Source organism: Haemaphysalis longicornis, unplaced genomic scaffold, assembly GCF_048455015.1.
Source record: "Haemaphysalis longicornis isolate Haplotype H1 unplaced genomic scaffold, Haemaphysalis longicornis Haplotype H1 scaffold_3, whole genome shotgun sequence".
Classification (NCBI taxonomy): Eukaryota; Metazoa; Arthropoda; class Arachnida; order Ixodida; family Ixodidae; genus Haemaphysalis; species Haemaphysalis longicornis.
The window spans coordinates 149453339-149467498 of NW_027526335.1; positions in this window are offsets into that span (position 1 = coordinate 149453339).

The following is a 14160-nucleotide window of genomic DNA, read 5'->3' on the forward strand; positions in this document are numbered from 1 at the left end:
TTGGATCGACGTCCACTTTAGAACAACAGGGACCAATATTCAGTCCCCATAACGGGAAGCGTTTTTGTTTTCTTGCGACATCATCTTCATTATCATAATGCTGTCACATTGCTTAAAGCCGGCTTTCAAATATTGCAGTCTTCTTATCACATCGCCAGTAGTGAGACCGAGAAAGCTCGAAATAAATATAGCATTAGTTTTCATGACGTACGGCGAAAGACAAAATCCTCCGTAAGCAGATCAGTAGTGTTGTATGGTCAATCTCCAATGTAGATTGGCATCCGCAGCAACATCGCGGGCAATGCGCGTGACCTGGCAGCGCGTGAGATTTCTAGAACAGTTCGCTCTTGTAATAAACTGGTGACGCGGAGCTCCCGGGTCTGCCTCTTGCTTACGGCGTGCACCTGCGACCGTCCTTAAAACATGGTGTCAGAAGATGAGTGAGAGCATCGCCACAAACCCAGCCTGCAAGGACCACGGTAAACTGGACAACGCCCAGCAAGGCACGACGCACCACCGCAATACCGCGCCGAGTTAGGCCTTGCGGCCTTTGCCTCCATCAAGAGGAGTGACTGCAAAGCCACGGAAAACAGAGGCCACACCGACCAACAGAAGCGCCTTCGGTTGCTTTTCCAAGTATGTCGTAGTTCATTCTTCAGCCTCCCGATCCCTTTTGCGCTTCTTCACCCAACGAGTGGCCCAAATGGCGGAGAAGGTTTGAGCGCTTCTACACGACGTCAGGCCTAAGCGCGAAGCCGGAAGAACACCAAGTAGATGCCTTCCTCTACATCATGGGGGACAAGGCTGAGGATATCTTCAGCACATTTGAGCTCGCCCCAGGCGTAGCAAAAAAATTTAGCATCGTGATGGACCGCTTCGAGAAATACTTCATTCCACGCCGCAACGTGATCTACAAGCGAGCACGCTTCAACACGCGGGTGAAAGAAGAAGGAGAGTCTGCCGAAGACTTTGCGACGGCGCTTCACGCACTGCCCCAGCATTGTGAGTACGACAGCCTTCAGGAGCAACTGGTCCGTGACCGCTTAGTCGTGGGTATTCGTGACAAGAAGTTGTTTGCCAGACTGCAGCTCGACCCCGACCAAATGCTTAAGAAAGCCCTGGAATCAGCACGCCAGCTCGAAACGGTCAGGCAACAGCAGGCAGAGCTTCACCCCGACCTGCCAACCGTCAACAAGGTGGGCGCTACACGTCGTGCACAGTGGCACGACACACTTAAACCACCTTCTGACTCGAGTCAAGGCAGACCCACGGCTAACACATCTGAGGTCCATAGGCCTTGCCGTTGGTGTGGTAGAGGTTCGCACTCCCGATCTACCTGCCCAGCAAAGGACGCAAAATGCAACTCGTGTCACAAAAAGGGACACTTTTCGTCCGTAGGCCTCTCCAAAATGGTGGACATTGTTCAAGGCGCCGATCAGGAATCCAAATGTGCGTTTCTTGGCACCGTGAGTTCACCTGGCATCCACAACTGGGAAGCTACCAGCATGGTACAAGGACAAACTTTGAAATTTAAAAGATACACGGGCGCAGATGAAACTGTACTCTCTCCAGAAGCCTTCGAACGACTTCAACATCGCCCCACTTTGGCCAAGTCTCAACGGAAGCTCCACGGGCCAGATGGACGGTCGTTGTCTGTAGGGGGAGTAGCACGACTGCAACTAGCGTTCCGACATTAACAGACCACCGAAAATGTCTACGTTCTCGAGGAAGTACGCTACCCTCTCCTCGGCAAGCCAGCAATTGAAAAACTCCAGCTGATCACCTGCCTCAACTATGTCAGCCACACGGTCAACCCTAAAAAGGAGTTTCCATCACTTTTCACTGGCCTAGGCACTCTACCAGGGAAGTACGTCATTCGCGTTCAAGATGGAGCGACACCGTTTGCGCTGTGCTCACCCCTACGCATTCCCATTCCCGTTTATGAGAAGACAAAAAGGAACTGGAATGAATGGAACAAACAGGCGTCATTTCTCGAGCAGATGAGCCAACACAGTGGTGCGCTCCAATGGTGCCGGTGGTGAAGCCCACAGGAGACATACGTGTGTGTGTGGACTTCACAGAGCTCAACCGGTTTGTGCTAAGGGAATGGCACCCGATTCCTTCGGTTGAGCACACTTTAGGACTTCACTTCGGGGCAAGACTTTTTTCAAAACTGGATGCCAATTCAGGTTTCTGGAAGATTAAGCTCGCGGAATCAAGCCGGAAGCTAACGACATTCTTCACACCATTTGGAAGGTTTCACTTCAAGCGCCTCCCATTTGGCATTGCCTCAGCCCCTGAGATATTTCACAGACAGATGAACACCATCTTGGAAAGAATACCACGGGTCTTTTGTCACATGGATGACAGTCTCGTTTGGGGAGCTACCACAGAAGAATTCATATCAACAAAACGCTTTTGACAAGCGGAAGCAGCTTCTCACAACAAGCCCAGTCCTCGCTGTCTATGACCCTGCCAAGGAAACAGTCGTAACAGCAGATGCTTCTTCATTTAGAGTTGGAGCCGTTCTTCGCCAACAACAGGCTAAAGGGAACTATGCAGTTATTGCCTACGCTTCTCACCTGTTGACGGGCACAGAGACGCTACGCGCAGATCGAGAAAGAAGCTCTAGCGCTCGTCTGGGCTTGTGAGAAGTTCTCAGACTACCTCGTCGGTAAACAGTTCCGCTTGGAAAGCAATCACAAGCCGCTCATTCCAATATTCACCTCCAAACCATTGGATGGTCTCACGCCTAAGCTGCAGCGTTTGCGAATGCGCATGATGCACTACTCCTACTACATAACGTACGTGCTAGGGAAAGAACTTTTTGCTGCAGACGCATTGTCACGTGCACCGCTCACGACTACAGATCCCTGGGATCTAGCGTAAGAAGTCGAGACCTTCGTATTTTTCGTGACATCGAGCGTGTCCATCAAAGCGCCATGCCTGCAATGGCTTAAGGAGTGTCAACAGGAAGACAGTTTGTGCATTCAACTGAGTAGGTTTTGTAACGAACAATGACCACCTAGAAGAGACCTGTGTCCGGAGGCCAAGCATTTCTTCCAGTTCCGTCACGAGCTGTTTCATGAAGATGACATTCTTTGGTATGGGACCCGAGTAGTAGTTCCTCACTCATGCCGACCAGCTATCCTGCGGCTACTGCATGAGGGACATTTCGGAATAACGAAGACGCTGGCAAAAGCAGCAGAGACAGTCTGGTGGCCTGGAATTTCACGGGACATCGAAGACGTCGTTAAGCGTTGTCATAAATGCGCCGAAACTACCCTCAACAGGAAAATGCCGCTCAAACCAACACCATTTCCACAAAGCCCCTGGCAGCGGATAGCAATGTATCCTTACTTCCAACACAACAAGTGGTGGCTGATCATCACAGATTATTGCTCCAGATATCCGGAGATCGCACGTCTTGATCAGCTATCGGCAGCGACGGTGATAACCCACTGCATGTCAATCTTCGCTCGCCATGGGATACCCGAAGTTGTTGTCACAGACAATGCACCTCAGTTCTCCAGAGTTTCCAGGTCAGAATTCGCCACCTTTGCTCGTGACTACGGGTTTCAGCACGTCACCTCAAGCCCTCACTACCCTCAGAGTAATGGAATGGTAGAATCAGCCATGAAGATCATTAAGGCATCGACTTCGAAGACTACAGACGTCTACACCACTCTTCTGGCTTACTGGACAACACCGCTTAGAAACGGCTAAAGTCCGGCCCAACTACTGATGGGACGCCGCTTTCGTACTAAGCTACCCATGGCGTCCAAGCTGCTGGTTCCTGAGCTGCCCGATGTCCGAACTGTCCAAAAGTTCGAACAAGCGGATAAGGCACGCCAACGTAAAGCGTACGATCGACGCCACGGTACACGAAACCTCCCCGACCTTTTCGACGGAGATGATGTGTGGATCGCAGACCTTAAGGAAAAGGGGACAGTGGTACAGGCTGCAGCCGAGGCGCGATCGTACATCGTCGACACGAAAGATTGAGTTGTGCGTAGGAATCGAACGCACCTTGTTCCTCTCCCTCAAGATGACCATGGGTCAACTCATAAAGCACAAGGAACTTCACTACAAGATGGAACCATTAGGGAGGAAGGTACTACGAGATGCCAGGATAAATCCCATAGCCATAGCCGCTGTGGACGCTGTGTCATTCGGCCGAAGAAGTATACGGCCTGAACCTCCCTCGCTCGTTTATTTCGGAGTGATATGTGGTATGATCAACCTCCAATGTCGATTGGCATCCGCAGCAACATCGCGGGCAATGCGCGTGAACTGGCAGCGCGAGAGATTTCTAGAACAGTTCGCTCTTGTAATAAACTGGTGACGCGGAGCTCCCGGGTCTGCCTCTTGCTTACGGCGTGCACCTGAGACCGTCCTTAAAACAAATAGTCCGATAGCAGTACTGAATATTGTGTTGATATGATGTGGCAGGGGCAGGCAGGCGCTAATGGCAAGACCTAGATAATGGTAAACAGGGATTGACTTCAGGGAATAAGAATTTATACAGCAGTTCGCAAAACTCCCAATGGAGCGAGATGTGGGCATTGGCTTGCGTTGATCTGTGTATGACTCATTATCCCTGATTTTGCAAGGCTTTGAAGTCGTGGTAAAGTTTTTCTGCAATAGTGAACAGATCTTGGATAAATTCCGTGGGTAAATATCGACCACACGTTTATTAAATTCAAACAGGACAAAATTTCGTAATATGAGCTAACAAGATGGAGCACGAGCTGTGCTGTACACGTTCCTCTGAAACAGTAACGAAGGCTCGTTCTGCGTTTCTTCCCAAATTTTATGCGAATTGCCCAAAAAGTTCGTTTACCCCAAATCAACCTCCATTTCCTTTGCTTTCATTCAAAAGCAACGAGTTCCAGTAACACTCCGAAAATTAGAACGTGTCGTTACATTACCGCTACATTTGATTTTTTAAATTAAAATATAGTGTCGGATAATCCTGAGGCGCAATAAAGGGAAAAATCTGGAACTCAAATCGAGCTACCTTTATTATACGAATATAAACGCAGCCGGCAGTGAATTATCTAGATACAATAGAATGGAAATGAATGCCCCAAGACGAATTTTTTCAGGGAGTAGTTTGGTACTCCCTTTGGTACTGTTACTTTGGTACTCGTCTATTACAACTGCAACACATATGGCACTTTACAGTTCGCTCTTTAAATGCGCAGTCAGAATACAGCGCTTCAGACGTGCAAATAGAACGTCACTTACATGCATGAACATTATTTTTTTCAGAAGAAACCACATCAAAAGGAACAATACATAGGCGTTTAATGAATTCTCACTGAATAATACTGTATAAGTAATGAAAATACACCACAAAATATATTCGCAGCTTAGTAGAGTCCCATGTTTTAATTCAGCAAGAGTTGCATCTCGATGTTGGAATCGGACAGACTACTCGTTTTTTCATCAACGCTTTGTTGGCAATGTACTGCCGTGTTGCACTTGAGGAAAAGTTGTTCAGTCCATCGAAGTTCGTTATGTGCGACAATGTCAGCTGATACCAGCAAGTACCGCGATATCTTATCATGTGCCTCGGCTGGAAGTATTCGGTGCGAGAACAAGAAGCCATAGGTCGCCACTAGGTGGCAAAATCTTTGCTGGCTGTTTCGGTTACCGCAGCCATTGGCGGATCCAGAGGGCGGGTCTGGATGTCCTGACCCCTCCCTTTTAAACCTCCAAGAAGATGACCACTCTGGTTGCAGGAAAAGGTGAATTGATGACTTGTTGTATTCCTTGTGTTTTTGCTTTCCCAAAATTTGAGTGAATAAATAAGGCTCCTCCTCCTCCTGATGCTCATCATCATCATCACTAATAGGAGCTGACCCCCCTCTCAAAAAAAGCTTGGATCCGCCCCTGACCGCAGCCAGCTCTGCCTTTATGTTGATCGTGGGCTGCAATCGCGTAGAGCTGCTTGGAATACGTGACAGCTTTAACCCTCGGATTAAGCAACTGGCGACAACGAGCTTGCGCTTTCCTTCCAGGTGTCCAAACATGCTCTTTCGAGCATTTCTTCCATCAACGTCTCCGGCTCGGCTTTCGCTCGGCTTTCGGCGGATTTCGCATTTACACGCTCGGCTTTCAAACTTAAAACATTCAAACGCTCGGCTTTCGCGTTGTACACTTAAAAGCGAAGCTTAAGCTTCTTCCGAGTTTTAGTGTTCATGGTTGTACAAACAAAGAAATCGCAGAAGGGGCGCCGAAGCACCTGTCTCAGTGGCGCCTGCAGCTGCGCTAGCGAAAAGGCCGTGCACACCCGGTGCAACATGTCCGACAGGCTGCGGCCCGCTGCGCGATTATTATTCTGCCTTCGACCTTAGATGAAGCACTTTGGACGGAAGGGTGGACTATTGGCCAGCCTATACGAAGTAAAACACAGTAGCTGCCTGTTGCTTTTTGTACTGCCTTAAGCGCCCTGAAGCCTTGCCATAAACATTTGCCGCGTATCTGCTCCTTTCGTTGCAAATGACGACACAATACGGTAGTCTTGGTCGACGTTTGCAAAGTAAATGTCTCCCTTCGCTTTCCCCCTCAGCTCTCATGTTGTTCCTCTTGCGTCGCGCTCCTCCCAAAGTAAACACTCTAAAGGTTTGCTCAAGTCAGTTTAAATTTACCGCGTTCCACTGCTCCAGGCCGGGTGCCCCGACGCCAGCGCTGCCGTACGGCGGAGACGCGCATGAATCGAGGCGCCCTACTTCAACCTTTATAGAACCGTGTTAACCTAGTCGATGTGCATTCCAAGCAGAGCATGGAACCTACCTCGTGGAACCTTTCTTAACTGTTGCCGTTTGATTTGTTTAAATGCAGCCAGTAGCTTTACTGGTGCGGGCGACAGCAGGCGACAGTGGTAATTATTTTCCTGCAGTGAATGCGGTGTTTTATGTCGCAAATATCAAGTATCCGTGAATTTTGTTATAACTAAACACTGTAAATTTTCTTTGTGTATTAATATTCTGTCCCATATTTGCGTAATGTCTTGTTCTTATTCAACATTGCTGACAAGTATGAACATATAAACCGGACGTAGACGTTTATATTGGCTGCGAGCATATTAGACTATTGCGCAGACGTTGTTTCACTTTGGCCGGGTGGCTGAATTGAGTCACAGACATACAGCTCGACAGACATACATACAGACCGAAATTGCTGGGTTGAAGAACCCCAAGACAGACTATCCTCTTTAAGAACAGCCAAATCATAGCAACAGAATGTTTACGGAAGGAACACTGTTCTCTCTCCATTCTTACGTAAACATAAGGAGTTACCGGTGCAGTTCAACCAACTCCTAGCGGAACGGTGGCGTTCTTCCGTTCCTCCACGAAAAAGAACTGCATCCAGGAACACTGTTCCTTCAAACATCGTTTCCTGCAACACTCAGTAAAACATAACCCTAAGCGATGCCCGGAATAAGAGAACCGCGGACAGGTAAAATTGTTTCTGCCCAAAAACCACGCTCTCCTCAAAGAAATGGCTCCAGCCTTGTTAAAATGTTGTGTCCGCAAGTTAGATACCATAATTCAGGACGTAAGAACTTCTGAAATATCTTTTCAAACCCCGTAGCAAACTTAAGAAAAAGTACAGTGTCGACGTAACGGTTAAAAAAACCATTCTTAGGTTAAGCGTGAAGGAAATAACGAATGTCACATGAGCTTCTGTGGAATCAGTGGCCTGTACTGCTTCTTCCGGACTCTGTTGTATTTTGGTACAATAGACCACTTACGGATGTTTTCCTTAAAATGGAAGGTTTCTGGGTTAATGTAGCTGAGGAGGCAATATAAAATCTTCTCGCTCAAATGAAGATGGTGCAAGAGAACAGAACACTACAATTTTTATTTGTGCCAATCGTCATAGTTGTTTTTTCTTAGATACCGAGACTTCTAGCTTGCTTATAGAAATACTAACTTTTGATGCCATCATATTTGTATGACTGTTCTCCTCAGGACTACCCTAATTGTTTACCTACCATACTGTTACTGGTAGTGACTCACCCATCAAAAGTGAGCACGCCCTGTCCTGGAAGGGGGTGAAGGGTTTAGCTAAACTTTACCACTGCGTAGGCATGGAGGATCCGCGATCCCTTGGTTCTGGAACTGGAGACGCTGGGCCTCGCCCAATAATATAAATGGTTAAAGGCGCGCTCGTACGTAGAGATTATTGTGCTTGAAACCAATCCCTGACGTCGGCGGCACAATGGATAAAAAAACTGGTACATAAACCCGATGCAGAGATCTAGTGATAAAATGTGACCCTTGCCGGGAAATACCCAAGTAGACGTAATCATAGCTATGAGCGCAGTGTTGGTTCTGACGTGGAGTACTCGCTTGGTTTGCTGAAGCCACAGGGTTTAATTTAACCGGTGCTATGGGGTCAGGTTAACAAAAATAAAGGTGGTAGCTCTGCTACGCCATACTCTACATTTTGGTATTCTTTTAAAAGCACTTCAAGCTTCTTTTGGTCACATCTCAAAAGTGCAGTACATCTTTGGCTATATTTAAACCTTGCGGCTTCGGAAACGCGAATATTGCAGATATATATTTGTCTCTAGACAATTAAAATCCCACAATCTACTGCCTTGTTTGCGTCTTCTGCGAAGACCACACAGACCTCTTCAATTTTTGTATATTCGACATAAAGATATTAATTCTCAAGCCAATTAGGCTAGCCCCTAAAGCAAAGCGGTGCTCTTGGAATTACCTTAAAGATTTTGTTTGTAAAGATTGTATCATATCATATTTTCCATATGATAAAGATGGCAAGAAACACTTCACCTCTTTTTCATCATGGCAACAGACATGTTTTGTGCTTCACCGATAACTTGGTAGGCTGTCTTGGTCATGACAACTCCAGGTTCATGACGTACCGATTTAAATGTTGCTTTCAGAAATTAGATGCCTCATTTCAAAGCGAATTCTCACTAAAATTGTTCAAGTGACCGCGTCATAAATTTTGTTTCGTTGGTTCAATCATTAGAAAATTATAGAACTCGTTTCTTGATGCTATTTCCTATAACCTTTACTGTAGCAAGTGAATTAATGAGATGTCACTCTTGTAGTATAATTCTCCATGGTAGCCTCAAATGAGCGTGCTTTTATGTCGGCGAGAAAACATTAGACGGTTACCAAGTATGCTCTGAAAGATCACTATCTTAACCCTTTCTATATATATGAAAAGGAGTGAACAGAGGTGTGAGCTGTGTGAAGAAAACCAGCAGCAATGTCAAACTGGAGATTATCAAACATGCGAAATACGGTATTTGTATTAGCCAGTGACAAAATGTTTACGTCTCAGAAATGTTTCCACGGGCTGGACCGAAAGCATAAAACATTCCTTGCATATGCACACTGGCTCCCCTGTAGACTTTGACTGACAAAAAATGCTGGAGTACTTTTTGGCATAACGTATGAATTTTTTTTATTTTTCAGCTAGACATTACCAACCAACTAAAAAAGCTGAATCCTCCAGAGAACATCGCTGTAATAGTGTCTTTTACTATGATGGCGGCCTACTGGAAGCTTAACAAGACAGATTATGGATCGAAAAGCAGGGGCGGGTATAGGCGATCGCTCGGCTTCACGAAAATGGAACATATGCAGGTGAGCAAGCTTCTTGAATTCTAGCCGCCATCACACCTGTAGCCGGAATACCGCCGCTTGCCTTAGTTTTAACAATATAAAAAATGCCTGTGCTCATAGTAGACGCAACACATCAAGTACTGGATTTTGTATTTTGTACGAGAAATCCGGACATCGTAACAATATAAAGGTTTTCGGCCTAACCGGCGTTTATCTTTCTTATCGGTACCTACCAGATACGAGTGCTTCAGTAAATCACCTTGTTAGTTTTTATTCTTCGCAGCATAAACTCCACACGTGTTGCGCTAGAGCAGGATGTGTGCTTTGAGGCGCTCTGCATGGTGCTAACACGAGGCCATCTTACGACATCTCGTATGAAAACCAGACCATATTAAGGTGTACAACAAAACAGATGTTATCACTTTTGTACCTAGTCGATAAAATGCACACCCCAGATTTTATACAATTCCCATATCTGTGACTACTAACGCAAAGCTCCACATAATCTGCATTGTACTAGGAACTTTCATGGACTACGCTATGACGCTCATCTCCCAGAGGCAATAACGCTAAGAATTACGTAAAATGGTTGCTGTTATCTGTGTTATTTAAGAGGTGCGGATCTCATTAGGATGTAGTCCGAAGCAAAAATGTTTTAGTAGGTCTCCAGAAAATGTATTTGTCTGACTCTACTTACTGCCCTGAAGGTTGTTTAGGCGCCAGTTTTTCTTCAACCTTCCCATGAGTTTTTTTATTAGTTGAAAAGCTACGTAGTTGGACATTTATTGCATATATGGCCCTCGCATTACCACGACTGATGCCTACTTCAACCTGTTGCTTGTAAAACAACGAGGCGACCTCACGTTCCAGGAAATAATTTACATTCGATTTCAAGAATGTGTGAAGGGATCTTTAAATTTATTCAAGTTTTCTTTGAAAACTGTACTGCTTTTGTATCCGTGACTGACACTGAACAGAACGAAAATTTTGTTTCGGTGAGCTGATACTCTGGTAATAGACTGCGGTGCTACTTTTAAAAACGGTGAATTATCAAACAGCTTGTCAAGGAAGTGCCCACTCAATTCGCCCTGGGTTTGCTACATATAATATAACATGGCAAGTCGCCATAGTTCACGCTAAACGTAGGTACCAAAGCTGCTTTCCTAACATAAAATACTGTTGAAAGGTTGTTCTTTACCTAAACCCCTCAACGCGTATTTTTGTATTGTGGTCAGCTCTTCTTGAAATATGCTGAGTGTTATCAACAAGTAAATAATATTTATCGTAAAACCACCTGTGTATCTCCCGAACTAGGATACCTAAAATAAACTAGCCCCCTTGTGCAGACGCCTTTAATGATTCCACAGCTTTAAGGTTATCTAAACAGGCTTATCAAAGATTGGCAAATAGTTTTTATAGGTATCCGAACGTTGAAAAACTGGCCAACGGTCTTTGAAGGTTGGAGAGGTGTCGCTTTTCCCGATGCCTTCAAATGTGTCTTTTTGTGCGATGAAGATTTGGCGATTGTTATATCCTGCTTATTTCTTCTCACACATTCCGGCTTATACCGCGAGTAATATTGTTGCTTATGAATGAAGAATTGCAACAGGCCACGTTGGGCTCAAAAGCAAACGGACATTTATTTTGCAAAACGTATACCTCTACTACTAAAAAAAGAGAGCCACAAAAAACGTGTTCTGATGCGAAGTGTCGTTCAGCCATGTCAGCGTCATCTAGCACGTTCCGTTCCATAAACGCTACTTTGAGCGCAAAGGGGAGGAACCTTTCCTCGTCGCTGTCTTTGTGGCTTCACCTCACGCAGACGCACTCGCGACGACATGCAGGTCCTGCTTACGTCTCGTACTTGTAAGTCTGCCTGTGCTGTGGTTGTGCACCTTCATCTCTGTGAAAAAAGATCAAGATGTTAGAAATTCGCAGTACATGATGACCACCGATGTGTATTTTGAATTATCTGCGATGGCGAGCTGAAGGTGACTGGGTCAGGCGCTCCCAGTGAAATAACTTCTAGCTAGGTTGCAAGGCGCATGGGAGACACCTGCGCCAGTTGTCTTGGGCAGCCTACCTTAGAATCGTTTAGGGTTGAGGGGCATGTGACCGCCTTCTGAGGCACTCCAATCTTGTTCGTAATGACAGCATTAAGCATGTTCGGAATCCACTTTTATAAGAAAATATTGTCTGTGAAAGTTTGTTCTGGGGCGGTATTCTTGTAACTGTCCCTTTTGAAAACGTCCCTTTTGCGTCCCTTTCATCGTGACGTATTTCCTGTTAAGCAGTGGACGCTGGCAGTAGGTTTGCCGCGCTTGTGTTACGTCACTTCCGGTTGTTTGCTTTTAGCCAATCAGGACTCGCCCAAAAGGGGCAGTTTTGAAAGGGACGCAAAAGGGACAAAGCTCGAGAATACCGCCTCTGGACTGTGTAGGATGCAGGTGCAAGATCTGGGTGTGACTGAAGGCGAACTTTTATCCAGGAAGTTGTGTATATTGAAGTGTACCTTAGCTAGGAAGGCACTGTCACACTGTATTTCTAATTTATTGTACGTGACGACGTCCAAATGGCTTTAATGACATGCAACGTTTCCATCGGGGAAAGTAAAGCCCATATTCCAGTATGTAATCTAGCTAGATACGCGGTTAAAGAAGGGTTGGGCCTCATTAAAAAATATTGCTAGGGTTATTCTTTTGAGGAGAAGCGGGGTACGCCAGATGCTTACATGAAACCAATCTGATTCCACATTTCTTTGTTTAAGGTTTAAAGCAAAATTTGAGGTGATTCCACTGAGAACAGATGACTAACGATGCTACATCAGATGGGGCACTAGGTATTCGTTCGTTGCTGAGCCGCACACCACGGCTACGCGAAATAAGGATTTCTAGTGCACGTTATCACGACCGCACTGTCAGGGTTGGTGTATAGGTAGCATTCACATAAAAGTTGTGGGGCAATTTGTTGTCTTGGCGACATTGAAAGCATACATGACCTTTTTCACCATGTCTCTGCCTGCGTCGGCCTCACGCAGAAGAAAAACAGGCCCCGGCGTCGGTTGCCTGCGCCGTTACTACGCGAATGATGGCCGTGGCGTCAGTCAGCAGATATCGCCGTTGCGATCTGTAGTGATGCTCTACTGGCCATAGAGAACTCTGCATCACATTTGGAGAATAAAACACCGATTGCGAAAAGCGGCACAGCAGGCTGAATGCCTACGCGGCAATGCATGCATGCGAGCAGGGATATAGACAAGGCTGCGCCTGCGCTTTGCACACGGAGGAGTCGTTTACTACAAAAGCCAAATAATGCTTCCTAAGAAATGGTGAGGTTCACGCGAATGTTGATGAGATACGGCGGTAGCGTAGCGCCAGAGCAGTGACGGCATTGTAAGCTGCGAGACAAGCAAAATCTATCGCGAGTGGACTAACGGCCGAAGTGGAAGCGTTCCAAGAAAGCTGTGAAATCTGTGGCCGATGCCAAAACAATGCAACTAATGATCAGCTGCCGGCCGCTTGTAATCACTTCCTTCGTGTCTTGTGACAGGTAGGCTGTATGGTGCTGCATGAAACAGCATTTAACGTCGAGGACATGCTCTTAAGCTCGCTGGAAAAGTCTCATGCGCACGTCGCCATGCCCCATGCCAGCGTATCCCCGTTGCTATGCGACACACACGGTTGCCGCCATGTGCTCCCCGCCACTGAATAAAACCTGTAGGGTAGCAGGAGGGTATGTGGAGCTTTACCGCTGTAAGTTCTGGCCTATAGTATCGAGCAGTTGTAGAGCTCTTGATATTTCGGGGTTAGGTCAGTGAAGCGGGGGTGCTAAAAAACTCTGGGCTCGGGCAAGCCGCATTCGGAACTTCACCTTGGCGACATTCACCATGCGAACTCCGTCTACAGAGGTATTATAGGAGTCCTCGGACATTAACCGAGCGATAATAAGACTAAGGGACGTTTGATGCACGAAAGAGGGCTTTACGAAGCTAGTAGCGGGCGTACTCTGTGCTTCCCAGGATCTCAAACAAAAAGAGCACAGGGTTAGTTTCTTGCTCCACACGAAAGTAGCAAGAGATGTGCAAGAATTCTTCTGTGTTTACGGAAACATAGCAGTAGTCGTGATCATGCATAAAAAGTGATAAAGGGTAAAGATAGTATACGCCCATATACTAACACATAGCTACGATGATGAGGCTCTAGTGTGTTCAAACGAGAGCATCAAATATAAAATAAATAGAACAACACAGTTCGTAATTCTGGCGTCGAGACTCTAACGCAAAGGCAGGTGAAAAGCGAGTGGCAGAAAAGCCAGTAAAAACTTAAAAACACAGTCGCAACAGCCGAGGAGGTAAACTGTTTGGGTTTTCCAAAAGTAATATTCTAAACACAAATGAAATAAATATTCTGCATATAATGAAATATTACCGGACGTAAAACAGTCCTGAAATACGACAACGATTCAAGTGACTCCTTTCTATGTGGCAATTCAAGTATTGGGAAGGATGCGTTGGTGTTAGGCAGAGTTCGGAGCAGAGATTATGGGA